Source organism: Spermophilus citellus (assembly GCF_964194105.1).
Source record: "Spermophilus citellus genome assembly, chromosome: 1".
NCBI classification, from domain to species: Eukaryota; Metazoa; Chordata; class Mammalia; order Rodentia; family Sciuridae; genus Spermophilus; species Spermophilus citellus.
The window spans coordinates 177,428,859-177,455,633 of record NC_138182.1 but is presented as its reverse complement, the minus strand read 5'-3'; the positions used below and the strand labels follow the sequence as shown (position 1 = coordinate 177,455,633).

Sequence of the window (26,775 nt, the reverse complement as noted above, 5' to 3'; positions counted from 1 at the left end):
CCTTTCTAGATGTATACCCCAAATCATTGAAACAGACTTGAACAGATATTTGTGGATTGATATTCGTAGCACCACTATTGACAATAGCCAAAGAGAGAAATAATCATTTGTTAATAGCCCATTAATGGATGAGGGGCTAAACAAAATGTAATAATATTTACAATGGAAAGTTATTCAGCTTTAAATATTATAATGCTGACATGTATTACAAATGGATAAACCTCTACAACGTTAGGCAAACTGAAATAGACACAAAAGGACAAATGTATGATTCTGTTTATAGAATGGTCAAATTCACAGAGATAGAAAGTACAATAGTGGTTACTTACAGGTGCAGAGAGAGAGAGAAAGGAGCTAGTGTTTAACAGGTAGAAGAGAATTTGGGTTTCGATAGAGGAAAAGCAGTGATGATGGCTTCACATCCTTATACTTATTGCCTCTGAAGTGACCCTTGAAAATGTGTAACATGGTAAATTATGCATATTTTACCACAACAAGAAAGTTTTTAGGATGTGTGACTTTTGCGCATGTACGTCTAGCATCCTCTTAACAAAATAATAGCTTCTTACCTGTACTTAGATTTACCCTTTGGAATTATCTTTCTTTCCCTATTGGCAGAAATTACTTCTCTAAATCTCAATTTCTCTTCTGTCACATAAAGAAGTGGAATTGGGTAATTTTTGGCTTTTCTTGACCTGTTATTATCACCTTGGATGATTGAATGGAAAATATGAGGCCATTATTCTATTAAAAATAGAAAATTACTCTTTCTGCATTCCAATTGTCTTATGAAAGGGACATGAACTATAAGTTTACTTTTCCTTGTCAATTGCACCTTTTGATAGTCATAAAATGCTATTTTGGTAAAGTTTATTAAGATCTTGGCAAATGTCTTAAATGTAAAATATTTTGAGAAAAAAAAAGCAATTTTTTATCATATAAATTGTGAACCTGACATGATAGCATAGTATCTACATTAGCATTACCAGTCAATGACAGAAAAACAAAAATACTTTCTTAAAAAAAGCAAAAACTTCCTTATGTCTTCTAAACTAAAACTCATTATTACATGATATAAATATCCAAGATAAAGTATTGTACAATATTTAATATTTTTCTAAGTACTATTATATATCTCCCTATTTTATGAAATTGAAGCCTGCAAGAAGCAACTTTGTAGGTTAATAAGACTAATATTTATTTATTTACTTATTTACTTATGTCATGATACTGGGGATCAAATCCCGTATCTGTGCAGGCTAAGCAGATGTTCCACCATTGAGCTCCACCCCCAAAGCTCCACCCCATCCTCAAGAGTGATAGAAGTAGAAATTAGTTTCCATGTTATTTTGTTTTGTAATGGGGATTGAATCCAGAGCCTTCCATCACTGAGTTATATCCCAGCCTTTTAAAACTTTTTTAAGACAGGGTCTCTAATTTGCTGAAGCTGGCCTCAAACTTGTGACCCTCCTGTCTCAGCCTCTTGAATTGCTGGGATTACACGTGTGCACCATTGTGCACAGCAGTTTCCATGTTCTTGAGAGGTTGAATCCTTTGTCTCCTGGGATTGCTTTATTCTAAGAAAGGGTACTAGTTAGAATGGACTAGGTTAGTCTATAGAAACAAACCTGGAAACTTTAGTGACTTAAAACTGAATAACTTGTTTTTCACTCATGCAAAATCTCCTGTGCAGCAGTCCTCTAGACAGCTCGTTTTTAGCAGAGACTGGGAAGCTAGAATGTTTGCATCTTGTGGAAGCAAGCACCTCAACATGAGTCTTCCAATTTGCCCAGGGAAAGAGAGAGCTGGTTTGCATTGGAGGCCTTTCATTTCCTCAGCCTGGGGCACGACATGTTACTGAAGCTTATAATTCATTGGCCAGAGAAAATCGTATGACCCTAGAGAGCTGCCCAGAGGCTGGGAAAGCTGTGTGCCATATATATTCAGTGAGCATTTAGTCTTTGCCAAAATGAGCTTTAGTCTGAGCAGTTCCAAGTGGTCTGAACTGACCATATTCTTAAAGATTAGGCCATGGGATATATTAAGGTTCCAGAAAAGGTACTGCATTATTTTTCTATTGCTGCTCTAATTAGTTACTATAAATAGAAGCTTAAAGAACAAGCTCATTATATTACAGTTATCTACCATATATACATATAACACACATATTATATATACAAATATATGCCAACATATAATATAAATATATGTCATATGAATATATAAATATGTAATATAAATATATAATTTGTATATATGCACACACACGTGTGTGTGTTTGTGTGTTTGTGTGTATGTGGTATGCTGAGGATTTATCCTAGGTTCTCAAGCATGCTAGGCATGTGCTCTACTATTGAGCTATGTCCCCATACTCTTTTTAAAAATAATTTTATTTTGAGATAACATCTTGCTAAATTACCCAGGCTAGCTTTAAATTTGTGATCCTCTTGTCCCTTCTGAGTAGCTAGTACAGGCATGCACCACTGCACCTGGCTTATTTTACAGTTAAGTAAGTCAGAAGTCTAACTTGGATCTCCCTGGGTTAAAATCAAGGTTCTGGCAAGGCTGCGCTCATTTTGGAAGGTTACATCCCTGGCTTGTGGCCTCCCGCTCTAACTTCAGAGACAGTAACATTGCATCTCTATGACCCTTGTTCATAATCACATCTCCCTCAGACCACAGCTAAGAAAGATTCTCTGCTTTTTAAGGACTAATGTGATTATATTGGGCCTCCCTGGATAATCCATTACAATCTCCCTATCTCAAGATTCTTAACCTTAGTCACATCTGCAAAGTTCCTTTTGCCATGTAAATATCATATTTGCAGATTTCAGGGTTTATGATGAGGAAAACTTGGTTTGGGGCTAGGAAAACAGTGTCCATAACAACTACTTTTTGTCATGATGAAATTTACTCTCTTTAAAATTTAATGTTAATAACTGCCAGCCCCAGAACAATACAGCAGGCAGCAATCCTGGTGGACACTTTCTTCAATTAGACTTTATAGTCGCACAAGTTATTGAATGCTTGGCTGAAGAAGAGACTAACATGAGCTACATCACTGGACTTTCACTGCCAATTAGATGTATGTCTCATGAATGCATACAGATGGGAGTTATGTGAAAGCCGGGGGTGATGTTCAAGCAAGGAATGTTTTTGAAAGTAAATTGAAAAGCACTTGATAAACTGTCTGAATTAGGGCAGGAAGTTTTCTCTTTTTTAACAAGCATATTGTGAATGTCAAAACTCAGTCCAAGAATGGAAAAAAAAACAAAAAAAACCCCACTAAACTGTTTTACAGCTTCCGGCTGTTACGTTCTCTCTAAATTATTTGGTTATTATTGTTAAAAGAAAGATTTGCATTCCTCAACAATTACTCTTTCTTATGTATACAACTTACTCATCATATTTGGGATCTCCACACACTGAATTTAAAAGATCTTATTAAAATAGCAGCAAACATAGTATTTTGATTATAAAAGGGTGTGCATTTTTAAATATGCTTATATGGAGAAAGTGCTAATATGCAAAACCCAACATATTTGTGGGATAATAAGATTAAGGGCAATTTTTTTCTTGTTTGAAATTTTGTTTAATATTGTTTATGAAATACTTGTTAAATACATTTTGGTAAAGATAAGAATAATCAGTTTATATGTAAGAATGTTTTCAAAATATGTTTTGATGATGCAAATATACATTTTTTTCTCTGACCTCTGTTTCCAGAAGGTCAGAATCAACATAGTCCTGAAAAACTGAAGAAACTCTGCCTCTTAGATTCCTTCATAGCTACAGATGAGGTGACATAGAGATATTTTGTATTGATCCGCTTGTTCCAGTCAGACAAAGATAAGGCTCTGGGAATCAGTCCTGCACATCTTGCTGACGGCTCTTTGGTGTACTTAGAAAGGCCATAAAATTTCCCAACTTCCATGAAACTAAAAATAGCTGTTTGCCACATTAGAGTTACTGCATTTCTAACTTAAGTTTTGTTCTAAGCTAAGGTAATTAAGTAGAAGAAGTTTCCAGAAATGTTTGTCAGCAAGTCTAATTTTTCAGAGACCTCTGGTCCGCCCTCACACAGTGTCCTGAAGGTTTTCAACAAGGGTTGACAATGCACATTTCTGCACAGCATGAGCCAGTTAAAGGCTTTGTGAGGACCTTGGTTAACTCTGCTGAGCAGACCTTGTCTCAAGGAGACTGCCACAGCAACTTTGGTCTTTTGTCACCACACATGAGAACAGCTCTGCCTGGCTAGATCTTTTGATTTGTCAAAGAAACCAAAAATCAGAATTGCTAATTTTTTTCATAAACTTTGATGAACTCATTTCATTGAAACAACAGTCCAAAAACCTTAACAGGATAGAATCAAACATTGAAATGTCCCAACTGTCTGAAACATTGGTTTTTATACTCCATTTATACACAGGAATCCATTGGAAGCTTGTGAATTCTTGGGGTCCACCTGAGATATTTCAATTCAGCTCCCTCATCCAAGGTGATTTTCATGATGGTCTTAAGATTATGCTTTGAAAAATACTGTCTTAAAAGATAAATTGGACATAAATTTTCTGATTTTCACTAATTTCCAGTATTCATCTGGTGAAGGAGTAAAATGTCAGCTCCTGGCTACCAGGCTTAAACTATTCCAGACTATTCTCTGTGGCATAGCACCTGGCCTCCAGCTTCTTAAGCAAGAGTCATGTAGTCAGGGAGCTCAAGGAAGAGTGGTTGGAGAAGACTGGAACTGGGGAGTTGGCTTGACAATGTTTACAAATCAGACAATTAGAAAATGATACAAAATCATATGTCATCAAGGGCCAAAATAGGAAGCTCAGATGATCTGGACTATGGTTGGTCAGAAAGGAACCAAGTCAAATAGAACTGGAATGGTTGCAATTGCTTCAGGGTGTTGAGGTTTGAGATGAACCATCAAAAATGTGTTGGAATGGGAAGAGACAGATGAATGGTGAGAAGGCCCAGCTCAGCTGGAGCATGAAGGAAGCTTCTCAGATGCCGGGCTCTTCCCCTTGGCCTTCTCTGTCACCAGTGCAGAAACAGCCTCCATCTCTTCTCTCACTCCTTCAGGAATTATTTAATCTTGGTTTTATTTTTAATTTAATTGTGTTTGCTTTTCACATCTAAATTAGTGAATCTCATTTTCTCTATTTTCAGGCTTATTTATATTTGTTTATTTTCTAAATCAGTCTAATTTAGAACAAACTTGAAAATAGTTTTGCAAGGAGCCCATCACCTCACATGTACTTGTTTCATCATCAAAATTTTTACAAATCATTAATAAAAATATGAGTGAGAGAGGAGAGAGAAATTTTCTAATAATCTCCTAAGCCTTCCTTCTTTGGCTACCACCTATTCCAAATATCTCTTTTGATGATAATTTCTCCCTCTCTCCCTTCCTTTCTCCATTATTTTTCTTTTCTTTTCCTTTCCATTCCATTCCTTTCCTTTCTTTCCCTTCCCTTCCCTTCCCTTCCCCTTCCTCCCTCCCTCCCTCCCTCCCTCCCTCCCTCCCTTTCTTTCTTTCTTTCTTTTTTAGGCAGAGACTTAGTGTGTTTCCAAGGCTAACCTAGAACTTGTGACCCTTCTGCCTCAGCCTCTCAGGTAGCAAGGATGATGATTATTCTTTAGGAATGACATTACTTACACCTACCAATGTCATGATTCAATAAAACAGTTTCAAGAAATATTTCAGTGAAGCATGGAATGAATTTTATTACAGGAGCTCCAAGAAAACAAAGAATTTGTCCTTTTTGCTTATCATAAATAGGTGCTCAAATTTATTACATGGAATGAAGTTGATTATAATTTGTCATGTCCTACTGTTTGGCTTAATTTATATTTCTGCTTAAAAATTGACTCATGTAGACTTTAACTTTTTTTAACCAAATTGTGTGGGTTTTTTTTTTTTGAGGGGGGGGAGTTTTAATAGGAACTCGGCAGTGTTTTTTTCACAATAGTTTTTTTTTTCTTTTCAGAAGAGGGACTATTTAGTAATAAATGAGGCACAGAAAAATATCAACTTTTATATAAAACCTCTTTAATAAAGATGATTTTTAAGAAAACCTAATTATGACTGGGGTTATGGCTCAGTGGTTGAACACTTTCCTAGCATGTGTGAAGCACTGGGTTTGATCTTCAGAACCACATAAAAACAAATAAAATAAAGGTATTGTGTCTATCTACAACTAAAAAAAAAAATTAAAAAAGAGAACCTAATACAAGACTTTGCTATATCCCCCTTATTTGTTAGCTAAGCCTATAGGGCACCAACCCATTCTGTCATGGAGAACATGATTGAGAAACTGTGACACGTCTCTGAATTATAGGTGCGTTTGTGATAGGGCTTTACAATGCTTAATGTACTTTCCTAGTTTGACTTTGTGAATACAACATCATTTGCACTAGTCCATTCTAAGCATTCATCTGCCCAAGGAGAAATGGAATTTATTACAAAGAAAATACAGACAAGCTATACTCAGCTTTTGACCTTCAAAATTGGGTTATGTTGCAAACCATGTGTGGCAGATGGTATATTCCAAACATGGTCACAGCAACACGTCCCATCCCACATGTTCTTCCAAAACATGAACTTGCCACACCCAATCACAAGATGAAATCTACTCCTTTCCTCTTGAATCTGCACTGGCCTTACTTAATGCTCTTGTGACTAATAGAATAAACACATTTCCATTTCACATATATATATATCTATAGGAGGAATTAAACTTCTCAGCCCTACTTTATAGGTGTAGCATTGCTAAGAGGAGACACCTGTAGGAACACTTGTGGTGCTGGGAGTTTCCATATATTTTCCAATAAAATCTTATATTCCAATCTGAGAGCAATGTAGAAATTGAGGCGCAGCCAAAATACTAGGATTAATAGGACTGGGATTCAGATCCTAGTTTTTCTGATTCTTTTCTGTACCTTTTCTCTTGAGAACTAAATATTCACAGTAATTGTTAGAAGGACTCTGATAAATGATGGTTAAATCTGCACATGATGCTTAACTCCTGTGAATGTGGATAAGTTTAGAAGCTGGTTGGGCAGTTTTCTCTGGGGCTCTGAAGCCACTACTTAAGCATCCATGGGATAATAAAATTGCCAGTAACCACAGAGGGAACCTGAGGTCCCACACAGAATTCAGATCCTGTGTCTCTCTTTATGCCCATTATCATTCTTAAGAAACACCCACACATTCAGGGTATTGGGAAAATATTCAAAAATAAATGAATAGATTGTTTTGAGGAAAAAACTATATTTATGCGCGTGTGCGTGCGTGCGTGCACACACACAGACACACACACACACACACACACTACAAATTGTGAGTCTGGTCCTTCAAGATCAAGCCTGGCTCTTTAAAATGAGTTTCTGGAAACCCATATGTGAGCTCTGAATCAGAAGATTCTCTGCTGGGCAACTGGGTTTGGATGGGCAGCTGTTTTTCTCATTGGGTCATTTTTATTTTATGATGCTCAGGATAACTTTTTACATTTATGGCTGGCAGTTGTAAGGTAGTGTTTATGTTCTTTAAGTTCAGGAGCAGGCCTCTGGCCTGTTGACATTGTGGCTTTATAACGAAGTCAGTCTCCTGGTGTCCTAGGGACTCTCCCAGCATTTCCTCTCTTGCAAATATTGCTTGCACTGTCTGTGCTGCTGGGAACTTGGTCTGCAGCCTTGGAGCAGGGCTTTTGTTTCTCTCTGGAGAAAGTGCCTTCACCTTTCCACCACTTTTCTTGAATGTGTTTCTTTCTTTAGGAAAATATTTATTTATGAAAGTATAAATTGATTGAACCCAGGAGTGCTTAATCACTGAGCCACATCCCTAGCCCTTTTTTATTTTTTATTATGAGACAAGGTCTTGGTAAGTTACTTAGCACTTCGATGAATAGCTAAAGCTGGTCTCGGACTTCAATCCTCCTGCACTCAGCCTTCCAAGTTGCTGGGATTACAGGCATGTACCACTCCACCCACCTGGCATATGTCTGTTTAGAATGGTTCCTTTGGTGGTCCTCTTTGGTGCCACATGTTGGGCAAAACAGAGAAATAAAGACATAATTCCTAATTTTTACTCCAGGGGTTAAAATTAGGAGCATTCTAAAACATTTGAAACTAAATTTCCAAATGTGTGTGTGACTCCCTCAGTGTTCATAAAACTTTTTCTTCTGAACAGCTAGATGGTTCCAAAAAACTCACTCTCTAGCTGTTATAACTCTTTGACATCCAGAAAAGGCTTCACAAACAAGGTAAAACTGAGGCCATGGACCCCCATTCACCGAGACATCTGTCCTCAGTAGCTATGGCCCATGCTCCTCAAAGTCACAAGGGCTATTTGGGAAAATATAAGTCCATCCTAAGTACAGAATTATTACAGATTTCTCTTGGAACCATTTTATTTAGAATGACCTCTTTCTGCTCATCCTGCCTAGACTCATCACTTTGGACAACCTAAGACTGGACTCCTGGGGTTTGAGTGGGTTCCAGCACTGCTGCTTCTCTATCTCAGTACTTCTTGGAGTCAGGCAACTTCTTGTAGCTGTGCTTTGTTCCTGTCTAGCTCCTTCCTTTCTACCTCTCCCTTACTCCCCTCTCTTCTCCATACCTGCAAAACAGGACCACTTGCTGCTGATCAAAGTGGGTAAGATTTCAGCCCCCACTTTTCTTTAATGACTGTACCTCTAAACAAGATTTCTTTCATATAGGGAACTCTGAAACAAGTAACTAAACCAGCCTTTCTACTCTATTATCTAATATTTGGACTACATTAGGGTCTCTTTCAGGCCATTAAAGTATACTCTAGCAAAGTTTTTAAGATATCCAGTTCCTCCATTTCTGTGTTAATCATAAAGTTGAATTGAACTCTTCCAAGCCTTTACTATTCTACTTCCCAGGACTGTTAAGTCTCTCATTTAATACCAGGGAGAAACATTTATTGGATAGGACCTTTTCCATTAATTACTTCTGTAGCAATCAGCTCATATTCTAGTATTATTAAAGTTACTTTTGAAGTAAAATGTATTAGAAGTTGAAAGGTTCTTAAATCTTTTCACAATTTCAATTTTGTTTTTCAAAAGTAGAATATTTATTCTAATACAAACTTTTGAAATAAAAGAAAGAAATGAGGAAACTCTCCAAAGGTTAATTTCTAAGAGGAAAAGTGAAAATACTATATATGCCCCTTTTCTAACTCTATTATTCCATACTTTCATATGCCTATTTTCATTGAATAATATTAAAAACCCTCCCAGGCCTTCCCTCTTTTTATGACTAGCCAGCTTAGATATGCCAGCTTTCACATTAAGAATTGCTCTGTTATGAGCACTTTCACCAGCTAGCTTTAACTTTTGCATTCAAAAGTATACTACTGGGTCCAACGTGGTGCTTTCAGGAGACTTCTTTTTCTTTTCTTTCCTTTTCTTCTAATATGGCATTACTTTCTCAGAGTTTCAATATGGATTAATTGTGAACAGAGATTATATCCTTTTTTGGCAACCTCTTTCCTATAAGAAATTTTTTTTCTTTTTTTAAAAAAACAGAATACATAATTTTTCTCTTTAAACTAGCTTTAAGTAGAATAAACTTGAATAGATTCTGATGTACTAGAGCACATGAGATCTAGTTCAACTAGACAGAGTCAAATATGGCCAAATGTGAGGCATCTACTATGTAACAGCATTTAAGGTTATAGTAAAAGTCTGTTTTAAAAGCATGAAAGAGAAAGTATAAAACTTTTAAGAATATAAGTTTTAGGGGAGAAACTCAAAAAACAAGTTGACCTGAAGTTTCAAGCTAAAGATGTAAAAACTTCTGGTAGACTTGATTTGTAAGGGAAATTTTCAATTTGAAGAAAAAACTTTTAGAGAAATGTGTGATGTCAATGGAGTAAGTAGGAGCTTCCTAGTCACCATGGTGAAAAACATTCTGATCGGGCAATTATATCTAGGACTAATTCCTTGAACTGTCCCAGCCATTATACATTTTATTATGTCTCTTTTGGGGTTTTACTTAATAAATCAAAAACACAAAACACAGAAAACAAAGGAAAAGAGTCAGGGACTATAAGTAGGAAACTTTTTGTTCTCTGAATGAAGGGAAACAGAGTACCAGGATTCGGGTCTAGAACTTGAAAACTGAAAAGAAAAAAAAAGTGACTTTGTTCTCTAATGATTAGGTGTAAAGAGTCATCCTCATGAAAAATGCAGATTCCTTGGCTGGGGTTGTGGCTCAGTGGTAGCGCACTTGCCTCGAATGCATGAAGCACTGGGTACAAATAAATAAAATGAAGGTATTGTGTCCATCTACAACTAAAAAAGATTTTTTTTTTAAAAAAAGCAGTTTCCTGCTGGGCATGGTGGCAAAGGCCTGTAATCCCAGGGATTTGGGAGGCTAAGGTGGGGGATTGTAAATTTGAGGTCAGCCTTGGGCAATTTAGTGAGACTCTGTCACAGAATAAAATAAAAAAGGGCTGGTGATGTAGCTCAATGCAAGGTCCCATTATGAGGGCTGAGTGGCAAGGGGAGGAGGGCTTTTAAAAAATTATATAATACAGGGTTCGGGGTGTAGTAGCTCAATGGTAGAGTGCTTGCCTATACCATACTTGTAGCCCTGGGTTCTCAGCTCTGCAAAAAAAGAAAAAGAAAAAACATCCTATGACCAATCAGTGCTTCTTCAAGAATATGTCAAGTTAAGTAGCCTCTAATAATCTAACATTTTGATTGAAGTGGCACTTTTGTTGTTGTTTATTTCTGTTACCAGGATTGAATACAGGGGCACTTTACCACTGAGCTACATCCACATTCCTTTTTTACTTTTTATTTTGAGACAGGGTCTCACTAAATTGCCAAGGCTAGCCTTGAGCTTACAATCCTCCTGCCTCATCCTCCCAAGTCACTGGGATTACAGATATAAGCCATTCACTACCCCCAGCGGTGGCACTACTTTTTATCCATGTATTTAGTTTCTTATACATCTTGCTCTAGATTATATTTTTGTGCTTACTCATTTCAGGAAGTAAATAACCAATGAATATTCATTAAGGACTTTCTCAAATGGGAAGGCATGATTCAGAGATATCAGAGTTCTAGAGCTAGCCTTAGTCTTGTGATATCTGGGTTTTCTTTCTTCTGTAAAATGTGGTCTTGGACCTGTTCTGGAGCTGTACAGGTAAAGTCAGTGAACAGCTCTGGCCTTCGCACCATCAGGACTGATGGGAGATGGGGCAACCATGGAGAACTCATTTCATTTAAGGGGGTCACTGTTCAGCTGTAACCAAAGGTTGCCAGGCAAGAATCTGAGCCTAGGATTGACAGATTGTCCAATTTTGCAAGGGAAACTGGGAATTCTGCTTGCAATGTGAAACTTCTTGATTGTTAAGCATTTGAAATTATTGTAAAATACCTAAAACTTTGTAGAACAGGCTGATACTTGATTTATTTTTTTCAGGAATGGGGATTGAATCCAGAGGCTCTCTGCCACTGAGTTACATCTTCAGTTCTTTTTCTTTTTTTGATATTTATTTTTTAGTATTTGGCGGACACAACATCTTTGTTTGTATTTGGTGCTGAGGATCGAAGCCGGGCCGCACGCATGCCAGGCGAGCGTGCTACTGCTTGAGCCACATCTCCAGCCCTCTTTTTTTTTTTTTTTAAATTTTGAGACAATCTTTCACTAAATTGTCCAGACTGGTCTTGAACTTGTGATCCTCCTACCTCAGCCTCCCAAACAGCTGGAATTATAGGCATGTACTACAATACCCTGCTGGATTAATACATTCAAGAGCACTTAGAACATTTTGGATGGATGAATTTAACCCACAGACTAATTTTTGGCCTTGTAAAGATCATTCTATGTCTAAAATCTTATATACCTTTTAGCCTTTCTCAGCCATTCAGATCCATGACCATACTGGCAACTTTAGTTGAATGAAGAGAAATAGAGTACCAGTACTAACTAGTAGTTACTACTACTCTTGGGTAGTAACCAGGAGATTCTGGTTATCACTGATAGACTTAGTTTTCAAAGGGATCATCCTAAGAAGGTATTCAGTGGAGCAGATGCCTGGTTGTAGAAACTTAAATTATCCATCCTTATTAAATATGTCATGGTCAATGACTGTGCTTATATGAGTGAATTAGAATTAGACAGGTCTAAAAGTTTTGAGCAATAAGATTGCCTCTGATTCATAAAATGTATCTTGTTAGTGGTAAGGCCTGTATTTCCATGTCATGCACACACACAATGGAGGTATCTAATTAGGACAAACAAATATTTCAGCTTTGCTTCTCTTTTATAAACCACAACTGCTTAAATAATCCTTACATCTGTGCTATTATTCATTTGATCTTTGAAGGTTTGAATTTTTTTTAGTCTTAAATGTTTGACAAGTCTAATGCAGTCATGCTGAATTTAAAAAGATAATCCATGGTATAATTTATAAAATCTAATTTCACATACACATATGCAACATTGACACCCTATTCTTCACACATATTTAAGTTTGAAAGATTCAGTTCAGAAGATTCCTTCAGCTGTATTTAGAAGTGTTTTCTCCAAGTGATTAGATTTCTGCCCCTTATATTGAATGATCTTTTGCTATGTCAATGTTCTGGAAAAATTAGTACACTTCCTTTGGCATTTTATACAATACTGACTCATTTGATATTTCCAGGTTATTAAAGGTCTAAGTATTTATAGAAGAGTATAATAACCCTCACCCCCCTTTTTGGAAGTGATTCACTAGCTGGGGATTTCTAAAGATACATTGAGAACAACCTTGGATCAAAGTGTGTGTCCTTGTTCTGTCACTGACCCCAGGACTTTGGACAATCAGACTTAGCACTGGTTGATTTTCTATGTGCCAGATATTTTATATACATTACTCCTAATCTCTCAACCGGCCCACAAAGTAGCTATTTTGATCCCTATATTACAGTTGAGGAAATTGAGGCTCAGAGATTGGGTGACTGAGTGGGATCCGAAGCTAATTCTGTACAGTCGCATAGTCCATATTCTGTTCATTACTTCCTGGTGTTTCCCAATGCAGCAGAGTGGAGAGAGAGTTTTCTGGGCCCCAGTTTTCTCATCTGTAAAACATGGGAGTGGGACAAGGTGAACATGAAGTTCTATTTAACTTCTAACATTCTCTACTGGTATAGTATGTCTTTCTGCTACAAAGAATGTGGCTCATTCTTAGGAGAAACCCTCTTTGGATGTTTTCAGATACCTCTGATCCTGGCTGATATTTTCAAACAGGATGTTGACAGATATACTTAATATTAATCTTGTCTCCTGTGGTATTTGGATTTCTGCCAATTCTTTGTTACTTGAAACAATGGGCAGCATTATTTTCTCTGTTCTTTGATTTTCACATAACCTACTGTGCTGTTTCTCTTCGTAACCTTGAGTTTTGAGTTTATGTTTAACCAGACTCTTACTTTTTAAAAATACATGAAAATTTTATTTGTACATTTGACCAACTATAGTATATATTTTGAGTACTTCATGTTCTTAATTATCTATTTTCTCTTTAGAACCTCATGTAAAATGATGCCATGTCTACATAAAATTGGACGACAAGATCATGATGTCAGAGGACCACTGTCAGTTGCCAATGGAGCTTTTAGAGCTTCAAAATTCTCTTTATATCATCTATATATCTAAAATTCATACAATACTTGCTGAATATTTTTGGGCTGGGGATTGAATCCACTGCCTTCTGCATGCTAAAAATAAGCTGTACTGCTGAACTATACCCTTCAGCCTTACAAATACTTCTGACTATAATGGGAATACATTCTAAGTCCACGTAGATTGTTTTAAGGCATTTAGATATCTCATCTACATCTGAACTAATTTCAGTATTTTAGATACTAAATTAATTTTTATATAAATTTAGCAATGATCTCATCTGTTTTTTTCTGTCCTGCTAGATCCATTCAAGAATTCATCTTTCTGATATAATAAGAATTACCTGGTAACAAAACAACAAACAACAGCCTTGTAGTTATCACAGGGTTGTCTATTTAGAGACAATATATTTCTATGATGTTCATATCTAATTTGGGGTCTTTCTCTTGCTGCTACAAAAATGTAATGCCATCATATAATTGTGTAACTTAATTTTTATATAAAGAACTTGAACTTAAAATCTTTAATAATTGCTGTGATCAACATTCTTTATAGCCTCTTGGCTTGTTCAGCCTTAGTGATTTGCACATCTTTAATTCCTACTCCTGATAAGAATGCTCTATTGAAACCCCAACATTTGTTGATAGTCTTCTTTATGCAAGGCAATATAGTTCTGGGTACTGTGGGAGGATACACATATGCTAAAGATATAATTCATACCCTGAAAGAGTTTATGGTCCAACATGGACAAAGTGGAAAAAGACAACGAGTGGTAAGATAAATTCAAAGATGATAAATGACATTACAAGAGCATGCGTAAGAGCCTCAGGGGATCTGAACAGCTGGCATTTCACCTGGACTTGAATATCAGAGAAATTTTAAACAGGGACACAGGGAATTTGGGGAGAATATTCTAGACAAAAGGAACGAAGCAAAGTTTGACATGACTTGGTCCATTCTTTTTAAATTTTCCTCTGTGTCTAGCTTCTTCCTATACCTATATCTCAATGTGTTTAGCTCATATTCATCATTTAAGAATTATTTAAGAGTTGGGTGCAATGACTCATGCCTGTAATCTGATCACTCAGGAGACTGAGGCAGGAGGATCAAAAATCTGAGGCTAGCATCAACAACTTAGCAAGACCCTGTCTCAAAATACGAAAAATTTTTTAAAAAATGAACAAGGGTTGGGGATGGATGTAGCTCAGTAGTAGAGCACTTAACTAGCATGGTAGGGGTTCAATCCCCAGTACTGAAGAAAAAAAAAAGTTATTTAGGGGCAACATCTTTCAGAAATCCTCCTCCATTCAGAATGTAATGACATCTACTCCAGTTTGAGATTGTTGATTGGAATTGTTACTTATTTTTTACAAGTTAGAAGCTTAAGAATCATCCTAGTTACTTTCATCTCTGTATCCCCATATATAATACATGACTAAATCTTTCAATATTTTCTGAAATAAAGATGAAATCCATTTAGGTAAGCAAAATATGGTTTGGGAGTGAAAAATTGTTCAGTCATAAAAATGAAATCCTAAAACACACTACAACCTGAAAGGATCTTGAGCAAAAGAAGCCAGGGACAAAAAATAAAGATTATATAATTCCACTTATATGAAATACATAGACTAGAAACATTCACAGAGAGAAAGTAGAATAGTGACTACTTGAGCTGGGAGGAAGAGGAAATAATTGCTTAATGGGCATGATGTTTTTGTTGGGGATGATGAAATGTTCTGTCTACCCACAGAAGTAATGGTTACACAACATTGTGAAATGTATTTAATGCCACTGAATTGGATGCCTACAAATGGTTAGAATGATAAATATTATGTATGTTTTACTACATTAAAAGATGTTCTAATTTTTTAAAAATTAAATCCTATGATTCAGTTTATTTCCCAAGTCCAAGCCACTGGACTAATGAAATACTCACATTTGATCTAGTCTCCACCTATCTTTACACCTACATCTTTCCCCTTTATTTATTTTGCTTCAGGGATATTATATTTCTGAGTGTTACTGTTATGCACCAAACTATTACCCTAAATAGTTTTATACTTGATATTTCCTTGAGGATACTCTTCCTTGCCTCACATGCAACTCCTTAAAATACATGTTTCACCTGAAATATCATCTCCATCTTAAAGAGGGTTTTGCAGACCTAAATCATCAATGTGTTCTCCACTTCTATTCCAGATTATTATTTTGTTTCATAGAATTATATTTATTTTATTCAATGCACTTATTCCAATATTTAATTTCCTCCTCCTCCTCCTCCTCCTCCTCCTCCTTCTTCTTCTTCTTCTTCTTCCTCCTCCTCCTCCTCCTCCTCCTCCTCCTCCTCCTCCTCCTCCTCTTGTCCTTCTCCTCCTCCATCCTTATTCTTTACCAATTTATTTATCTTGAATAACATACTGGATGATGATGTCATTGCTTGAAATGAGACCAGGTAGGGGAAGACTAACTTTGAACCAGGATGGGGTAAAAGGTTAGAAAAACAAGAGGAAATATAAGTCAACCTACAAATATATGAACCTAGAAGTCAGGAGTGGAAAGAGATACTAGAAATACAAATGCAGGAATTATTTTATGATAGGTGACATTTAGAGCTATCAGAATTAATCAGATAATCGAGGGAAAATCTGGAAATGCAGAAGATAAGGATTCTGGACTAGGTAGTTCCTAAGAATCTTTTGAAATTCTATTGAGTAGGCTCAGTGAGTAAGACAGAGAAAGAGTAGAAAATAGGGAAGAAGACATTTGACATAGGCCAAGAGTAGAGATATGTCAAAAAGAAAGGGCTGTATGATTCTATGAATCAAGTAAGATGAGCACAGAAAGTTTATGTTGGGTTTGACATCATGAAGATTGTTGGGACCCTAGATTAAAGCACTTTTAGTTGAATATTGTCATCTCAAGAGGGTGGAAAAATTAGACTATGGTAGATTAAATGAAGGAGATAAATGAGAAATCAGTCTATTTCAATCCAGTATAGAAGAATCAGTAATACTTCAAACCAGTCCCTGGATTTGATAATCTTCTTAAACTTGAGGGCCAGTAACTGTGCTAGTAATCCTGTGGATAGCACTGGCAATCTGAAAGTACAATCTGTTCCCTGGTAAGTCTGCTACTTGAATGGCTTTAAATTTTCTGATTTCATAAGTAAATTCACCTCATCACCTCATAATTAATAAACACATTGGGCAAGAGTACATTAGAAAGAATCCCATTAAGTTTTATTCAATATCCATCTAATATTTCATGACCATCAAGCATTGGTCACTGTGCTAGGCTGAGGGTAACAAAGAAAGATAAGACATTATCTCTGTTTGTCTTCAAGAAATCTACAGTCTTCTGGTAAAGACAGACAAGGAAAGAGAATAGATGTGACTGTGGTGTGTACAAGTTTATGGACACACGATTCAGGAGAAGGCCAGGAAAAGGATGAAAAGGTGCTGGTGGTGATGGAGGTAATCACAAAATGCTTACTTGAAGACGGCCCTGAAGGAAAAGGGGTAGGAGTTGGAGTTAGGGGTAAAGGATGAAGGTATCTAAGAAAGAAGAATACCTGACCTGGAGGCTTCAGGCACCAAGCAGAGGGGCACTTTGGGGAAAATTCCTATTGCATATGACAGAAGCAACTAACATCACATTTCAATTTTTACTCATTTCATGTGGATTTCATTTCTTTACTAATTTTTTTTTTCTCAAGCTTTCTTGAATTTCAATCAAGATTGTTTTTCTATTGCTCAATCCTCAATAAGCACTAAATACTATTTATGCAATGGATGCATGTAATAAATCTGGGAATGATACAAATAAAATTTCACCAGGACAGGAATATGAATGTGAAATTGCTCATTTAAAAAAAAGGGCCAGGGTATTTACTTATACCTTAGATTAAATCAGACAAAAGGAAGGCTGATGTCACTGAAGCAATAAATGTTTAGTAGTTCTATCAATTTTCTTCAGTAATGTTTCCAAAGAACTTAAGCCATTTTATATGATGTAAATAAGAGTGTTCATCGACATGTGCTCAAAGGGAAGGAAAGAAAGAAAACCTCAAACGAGGGGCTGGACTGGGGCTCAGTGGTAGCCCACTTGCCTGGCATGGGTGAGGGACTGGGTTTGATTCTCCACACCACATATAAATAAATAAAAATAAAAGTCCATCAACAAATAAAAAAATTAAGGAAAAAAACCCTCAAACAAATTTCCATTTCCTAGAGATTTTATTCTAAAATGAATTTTCACTTTTTTCCTTTTTGGTGGTGGTTCTGGAGGTGGTGTATAGGGTCTTACACTTAGGTACATCCCCAGTTTCTTATATTGTCTTGAAATAGGGTCTTGCCTAGGCTGGTTTCAAACTTGGGATTCTCCTGCTTCATTCTCCGGAGCAGCTGGGATTACAGGAGTGCCACACTGTAAATTCTTGCATCTTAATATTGCCTTATTGACAAACAAATTAAGGTACTTTATTTTGTTTGCCAACGTTTTCACAAACATTTCTTTATTTAGAATCCACAGGATCTGCTAAATAAATTACTTCCCTTTGGCTTTAGATCAAAAGCAACCTCCAAAGAAATGCATCAGATTCAATTATTGACTCTTGGGACTCATGTGGAAAAGTTATGACTATTAAAAAGAAAAGATTATTCACTTGTATTAGAAAATTTTGTTTATAGCATAAAATAGAAGGTCTGGTACTGATATTTTTCTCCTCTGATTCAATTAATAAAAGATAAGTACTGACTTACACATTCAGAGCAGTCAGCTCCGAATTTCCCTCAATGCCTTTGACCTTCTCCTAGATTTGTGGAGTTGATTACATTCTACTAACCTTTGCTTCTAAGAACCCAAGACACTTAGCAGCTAATATCCACAAATGAGATCATTTAAATAAACTCAGCATTTCCATTCTCTTGTGCAATCCTATTTGAACTATAAGCACAGTGATAACATACCCAGACTTCTGGAACATGGTTATCATTTCAAATATTTTTGAGCATGAGTGTAAATTTATATGTCAAAAGTTAGCATCGGCTAGTGTCTTGACATAGTTCTAATGTATGATAACTAAAGATACATGATATATTAAAGCTTAGAAATGAAAAACATATTTTTAAAATTTAATTATTTTTGAGATGGGATCTCATTATGTTGCCTGGGATAACCTCAAACTTCTTATCTGAAGGGATCCTTCCTAAGTAGCTAGGACTACAGTTCCATGTTACTCTGTCTGGCTGAAAAAAATATATATATTTTAAAAGAGTTCTCATTTAAAAGCTACAGTTAATCTTTTAAAAATAGTAAATACAAATTGTATATGAACTAATCAACATTAAATATAATTTAAAATGAATAGTGTCTGGTAGTGGCATGCCCTACACAAATAAAATAAAAGCATATTGAAAATTAACTACATTTTTATAGAAGTTTACTTAACGACCTGGGATAAGGCCAGAGGTTTTGGCATTCATCCAGATTCAGAAAGACCTATTTGCCCTGAAGAGCCATCAAAGTTATTTCTCTGGTCAGCTGGGAAAAAGGGACGGAAGAAGGTATTTGTCACAGAGGTCAATGTACTGTCTGGACTTAAATTAAGGGTGACACTTTTAGTTGACATCTGAATCCTATTATAGACAATTCATGTGATAAAAAAAAAAATTGCCACTATATTCCCTTATGTATTTAGGAAATTTTCTAAGAGTTAAGGTAATATAGGGATTCTCCTGAACTAAGTTAAAAAGTTTTACCCTATTAACCTGTCTTATAAGAACTTGTTCTGTTTTTAAGAACTCCAGAATTCTTGTTTGCTTCCATTTGAGAGTACATATGCATGTCTTGCATCCTCTCTTCTTGGCCTCAGGAATTTACCTTCTGAGTTATAACTGATTATTTTATAATAGTACAAGTTCAGTTTGTGGCTGGGGACCCCTCCCTTCTTTGTTTACTAGGTTCTGTTTATAATTCTGTAGGTGATGAAGAAGGAGGTCTCCTTCCTCATTTACCAGGAATGGCCACAGGAAACAGTGGTTCCGGAACCTGTCTGACCACAGGGAGCAGATGTTCCAATGATATGCCCAGAAGGTGATGACTGCAGTGTGGACATCTCAGCCACTGATTCTGAGATCAATGACATCAATGAAAGCTTCCTTCAGTCGAGTGGAAACAGTTTCAGTCTTGCAGGCCCCATTTATCCTGTTAGCAGGAAGTAACACACTTCTCTGGGATCCAGCTGCACAGTAAGCAACTAAGAAACTCTGCTGCTTGTCCTACCTTTCTTCTCCTTTTCCTTCCTTTCCTTGTGGTGTGGGGAATGAAACCCATGGCCTCAGGTATGCTAGGCAAGCACTTACCACCAAGCTATGTTCCCAGTCCCCCATTTCTTATTTATTACTTTTTAGGTATATGCTCTTTTACAAATGTCAAATTATGGCTTTATTTGATTTACAAAGTTAGAGGTACAGGAAGATAATCCAGTCTAAGCCTGTGTATCTTAAAAAATAAAAACACAAAAGCAAAAAAATAACAAGACAAAAACAAACAAAAACCTCTTTCAGACTGTCACAATATATATAAGGATATATATCTAGTGAATATTTAAGAGTGTATATCTATGGGGTTGGAGTTGTGGCTCAGTGGTAGAGCACTCACCTAGCATGTGTGAGGCCCTGGGTTCAATCCTCAGCACCACATTAAGATAAATAAGTAAATGTATTTTATCCAGCTACAACTAAAAACATATTTTTTTAAAAAAGTGTATATCTAACATTCTTCCATAGGCCAGGAATGTCTTGTGACTTCAAAGGTCTCTGATTTGTCCAACAGAACCTATGCATCCTTTTAAAATTTGATTCGATGAGCTCATGTCCTACAAAAGTACACACTCTTTCTTCCAAATTTATCCATATGACCAGTGTAGCTGCTCTCTAACATCAACCACCTATCAGGAAACTTCAAGTCATTAAATAAAATGTAGAGAAGTTCCTGAGGAGCTGCAGGAGAGAAGACCATTCACTTTTTGCAGTTTGTCAACAAGAGATTTATACCAAAGACAGCTGGCTGACAATTGTTTAAAACTCCAAAGTCTCCAATTCAGCTTATGTTTACAAATAAATGTCCATCTGCTGATGTTTAACAAAGGAGTGCACAAGACTGCTCTGCAAATATCCTGGAAGGAAGCATCTTCCTCTTCAGCTGGTCTGGGATGTTTAGCAGCATTCCCAAGCAGCACAGTCTTCTGGTGATCATAGCAGTCTCTATGGTTAAATAGGAAACCTTTGAAATTGATCAAATTCCCTTTCCCATGTGCCTTGTCTGACATTTAGCTGGTGCTTGCCCTTTCATCCAACCTCTCTGGATACAGAAGCCAAGCTTTTTTTTTTTTTTTTCTCTCTCTCTCTCTTTTTAAAAACCATTCCTAAGGGATGGACAGAAGGAAAGGAACACTATTTCCTGATAATGGTATAATTCCAAAATTAGTCTTTCAAACAAAGGAGGGAGGGGACCTTGACATCACTGAATTCCCACAGCTGCCGGCTGGAAAATACTGGACCCCAACCAAAAATTGCAAAATGGATCTTCTTACCTTTTGTTAATCAGAAAATAAATAGATTTCCAGATCTTTTGTAAAGAAAGGGCCTAGATAGGCAGTATGATAAAACAGTGAATGGGTTTCTACACTTTAATGACATTTAAAGAAAGCAGATCACAGGAGACAGGGAGAAGTATAGAAAGCTTTTCCATCTTCTTTTATCTGATCATATGTCCTGACCCTTGACCTCTGGCACATGGCCCAAGTGTGGTCCATGATAAACCCCCCTGCCTTGGCCATAGTAATTGATCCAAGGGTAAGAATGTGATACAAATAGTGTCAATCAAATTCCTTCTCTGAGATTTGAATATGAAGTATGAAAAAAAAGTTCTGTTCCCCAGGGTTGGGTATGAATTAAAGCCCTTTGTTTGCAAATATTATAAACCCATGCTGACCACATTAAGAGAAAAAAAAGAGAATTTATGAGAAGACTATTAGCTAGCTCTTAGTATTGAAGGAAAATATTAATTAAAGGAAATTTCTCAAAAGAAGCTTTAGAGATACAGGTGTCCCAGACCAACAGTTTCTTCCAGGGGCCAAACTCCAGGACAAATCAGTCCTAGTCTTTTTTTGCCCTTCTTCACTCAGCTTAGTTCAAGGTTCAAGTTTCTGGCAAAGGACAGATGTGATTGGCTCAGCTAGTCTTAAGCATTCCCCTGAGCTAAGGGGAGAGCGGGGAACCAGGCCTTGATTGACAGTCCCAAAAGACTGTAGAAAATGGGAGAGGAGTCTTTTTCCAAAGGAAAATCATGATTCTGTTTCTAATAGAAGACTGAAGTGATTCTGTACAGGCAGAAACAACATATAGTCACTATAGATTGAGAGCCAGGGCACCCTGGGGACACTGTCCTTATCTGTGCCTGTAGTAGACCAGATGGGGCCAAGAGGCAAAGAAGAGTCAAGTGTGGAAACCCCCTGGGGCTCAGCCTCCTTGCCAGCCTTAACTTTATTGCCAGCCTCAGTCACAAATAAATCCCTTCCTATCAAAGCTAGTTTCATTTTGATTTCTGTCACTTGCAACCAACAAAGTCCCGATCATTGCCTACTTTTTAGAATGATGCTTTTCAGGCCTAGACTTCTCTGAAATATCTTTTTGAAAAGTAGAGCCAGATTAAATTTGTGCACAGGCTACAGTCTCCAGCTGGAAGGAGCAATGGTTTCCTGGGATCTTCTGTGCAACAAATCTCTAAATTTTGCAGGGACTCCTGGAAGAGTTCCTCAGCCTCAAGGGGACTTCTGAAATCAGTGAGAAGACTTTGGTTTGGGATATGCTGGCTCTGTCTCAGGAAAAGACAATCAGTGGGCAAAGGAAGAGACAACCTGAGAGGCAATCTCTGAATGCAACCCAAAGATTAAAATGTTAATTTAGAAAGCACACCTTGAAGTTATCACACCCATGCTCTCATTTTCCCTTGTTATTAATTGGTAGGGTTTATTGGTCCAAAAGTAAATTATTTCACTCTGGAGTAGCTTCTGCATCTGAAGACTCTGTGGTAGTATCAGCTTTTTTTTTAAAGTATTTTCTGTAACTGGCAGGATAATGATTCCTCTGGAGAGAGAAATCTTCATCTTTAATTTTCCTAGTCTTACCATTTTTCTGTCAAGGCAATGTCATCTTTGGTAATGGGGAGCACAGTTTGCCAGTTTGATTACACATCATACTGAGTCCTGTGCAATCTGATGACATGGGTAAGTGAACATACTTTTGATGAGGTCCCAGCAATTTAAACAGTGAGTTCCTCAAACTGGTATTGTTACCTTCTTAGAAAACATTAGGTAGACTGGTAAAAGAAGTATCGGTGTTCAGTGGTAAAAGAAGGTTGCATTAGGACTATGGGTCAAGTAATTATTTCCTATTCTGGGGAATAAGAACCTTTTCAGGAACCATGCTGAAAAGACAGGGTGGTATTGTTAAAAACAACAACAACAACAACAACAACAACAACAACAACACAAAAATGGACCACTATTCAAAGCTGCCTTATTCCAATAAATGTAAAAATGAGCCCCTTCTATATGCTTGGAATTCTACCAAGTCAATATTTTATTTAAGCCCAATGTACTTTCTTTAAAATACACTTGACAGAGCTGGGTGTAGTGGCACATGCCTGTAAAACCCAGCAGCTCAGGAGGCTGAGACAGGAGGATCACAAGTTCAAAGCCAGCCTCAGCAACTTAGTTAAGCGCTAAGGAACTTAGTGAGAACCTGTCTCTAAATAAAAAATAAAAGGGCTGGGAATGTGGCTCAGTGGTTGAATGGCTTTGGGTTCAATCCCTGGTACAAAAAAAAAAAAAAAAAGCCATTACTTAAAAATAATACACTTCTTAGTCATTAAAATATACAAGTGACAGGGTGGTTAGTCATTACATCTTAGAATTTGTTTTAATCACTGTTGGTTTGTTTATAATTGAGATTAAAATTCACATCTCAGAGTTCACAATTTTAATTGTTTAAAAGTGGTTTTCTGTATTAACAATGTTGGGCAACCATTACCATATCTAGTTCCAGGATATTTTCATCACCCCCAAATCTCCATTTCCTTAACACCTAGTTGCAACAGAAGCTTTGGTCTGGAAGAAGTTTGGAGGAGGAGAGGTAGATAGGATACTCAAGGGAGAGAAGGCTTGGGCCAAGTGCCTAAGAGTGAGCATCATGGTAAAAAAATACCCTTTAAAATATTGTTTAGAGTTAGCTCTGGGGTGATGGCAAAAAGATATCACCTGACTTTCTAAAGTATCTAGGAAAGTAATAGATTCTTAAAATTAATGGGGTAAGTTGTCTAGTGTTTAAAAGCACTCTTAAGTCACTGAAGATCACTGAAGATCACTATTATAAGCTGCCCCTCTCCCCCAGCCCAGAGCATGGTTGGCACTATTTGGACATTGAGTCATAGGTGCATTTGCCCTGGGACATAACAGGGCTACCTGGGCCGTGTTGCCTTAATGGGAGTAAAACCAAGAGATGACTGAAGAGTTGACATGACTTTTATTAGGACAATGGAAACAGGCAAGTGGGGGCTAGATACTTTATTTGGTATATTAAAATATTATTTGGTCCATATTAAAAGAATTAAAAAATTAAAAGAGAACAAAATCCTGAGGGGTGTATTTCCTTAAATAGTAACATGAAATCTATATTCTGATCAAAGATAGGAAGGAGATCGCACCAGAACAAGACTACTCATGCATCAACAGCAGGACTAGTAAAGCCTTTTTCTAAGTGACTTTGTTCTGCTAAACAAAAGGAAGCAGAATTAGTCCTGAAACTTTCCTGTGTAGATATATATCAAAAGGTAGATTCCGACTTTAAAAAGAAGTGCAAGCTGGGTGCAGTTGCACATGCCTGTAATCCCAGCAGCTAGGGAGGCTGAGCCAGAAGGATTGCAAGTTCAAAGCCAGTCTCAGCAACTCAAGGAGGCTCTAAGCAACTAGTGAGAACCTGTTGCAAAAAAAAAAAAAAAAAAAAAAAAAAAAAGCTGTGTGGGTGGGAATGTGGCTCAGTAGTTAAGCGCCCCTGGGTTCAATCCCTGTTAACCCTCTGCAACCCTCCAAAAAGGAGTGCAATAGGTATTTCATTGATTTCTGCTAGTAAATAAAGCTGTAAACACTTCAGGTGCAGACTTTGGAAATGACAGGAGGAATCTCCCTTGAGTTGTGATTATTCACACAAAGTAAAATCAACAAACAACACTCAGGCTGTAAGTTTCCTGTTGCCTTAGTTTTATAATAAAGGTGTTTTTCTTCTCAGCTGAATTTTCCATGGATTTAAATAATTTATTTTCTTGGAAGTAATTTAAGCACATAACTAACTTACTGTGTTTATGTTTTTAAAAAACTGGCTAGCTGGCTCCTTTATCAATTTGAACATGAATATGCTTAAAAATATTCCTGATATTCTGAAACATTCCTTTGATTAGAAGAGCTGAACGGCAATCTATAAACTGTTTAGAAAATGAATCAAATATGGAAAAATTGCACATTTGGGTAAAAGAGGATTCTAATTTATTTGGAAATATTTCATGAATTTGGTTGTTAGAATTGCAAACATCAGATCATAACTATAATAGAGAAGTAACTGTTAATCCAGATTAACATGACATATGAGTTATAATGTTTTTTTTTCACCTTCTTGCAATTTGTTATAATAAGCCAGGCCTTCAAAATAGTTGACCATGATATCACTTGAGGGAGGCCAAAAGGGGTCTCTCTTTCCCAAATGGCTCATAGTCTTCTATTTTGGGGTCTAAAATTATACCACTAGAGATTTATTTCTTGGATGCTGAAGGCCTTTTGTTCATTGACAAGAAATTTACTTTTAAAGTGCTAGTTCCCTTGTGATGGGTGATTCATTACTATTACTTTTAGTTTTAACTTGTTGGCTAGCTGACCATGCATTGGAAACATGGCTTTTGTTTTTCTTCTTCTTGGTTATGGGATTTTTCTTCCTTTAAGGAAGTGGTTTTCTGCCATCCAGTTCTGTGCTTCTGGTGTGAGGGGCCACTCAGAACATTCTCTTTCCCACCCTTCTTTTTCTCTACCCTGCCACCCAGTGCGGGATGCATGACCAAAGCTTGTCCAACAATGTTCCCCATCCCTGATCACAAAATTTGGTTTCTATCCCAGGATGAATACCCAACTCTAGCCAGACAGAGTTCTTTCTTGTACTTTTCTAACTAGAGCTGGTGGGAAAATGTTTTCATTCTTCTCTGGAAAAGAGGTGATAAGAAAGAAGTGCAGCCCATAGCTTTTTATAGTCATCTTTCTAGTCTCTTCCAACATCTAGCTTAACAGAATTAAGTCTCAGTGTAGAGACATGCAGAGATGAGTGACACACCATGTCCTGATGGTATCCAACACCCTGAATCTGCAGGACTCTGAAGCTAATAGCATGCCCTTTCTTGGTTTGCTTACTTGTGCCTATAAATCATCCTTTCTCCTTAAGCTATTATGACTGGGGCATCTGGCCTTTGCAAACAGAGTCTGAGAACCCAGAACAAACATTTTATAAAAGGACACAAAATAACTAAGGGAGAGATGGTGTTTTAGTTCCAGAAATATTTGTGTGTGGGTGGGTTGGCCTGTATTGTTCTAGGGTAAATAAGGGTTATTTACCTTAAGTGTTAGAGGCTTTATTTTGAAGTGAATTGAGAGGAAGGGCAAGGTGACCAAGGTGTCTGAGATGTCCAATTAATATCACTCTAGGGCCATAATGACCTTGATAATCTCTTGGACTATTGAATTCAAGGTGAGGTTGCACAGGGTTGACAGGAGAGTAAAAATGTGAAAAATATTTGATTTAAGATATTAGTACTCCTTGTCAGTGCAATGACTCAGTTTATCCATCAGTAAGAGAAGCATCAATAGCTCCAAAAGGAAGGGCACCATTTTGATCCAATGGACATTAGAATAACTGTTTAGATTTAATTTTATTTATATCCATTTATAAGTATGTCATAACTACCCCCTTACTAGTAGTTTTGTTTTTAAATAAAAATACTGAGAAAAAAGTGATCTAAGAGAGATGG

At 36.8% G+C, this 26,775-nt stretch overlaps 1 protein-coding gene across 1 annotated transcript in view; it reads right to left on the bottom strand.

The window, feature by feature from the left end:
• The window catches only part of CCDC192 (coiled-coil domain containing 192), a gene marked incomplete at both ends in the record, with an annotated part of 189,763 nt that overhangs the window by 35,436 nt on the left and 127,552 nt on the right, over positions 1–26,775 (bottom strand). The gene's annotated exons all lie outside the window — the stretch shown is intronic.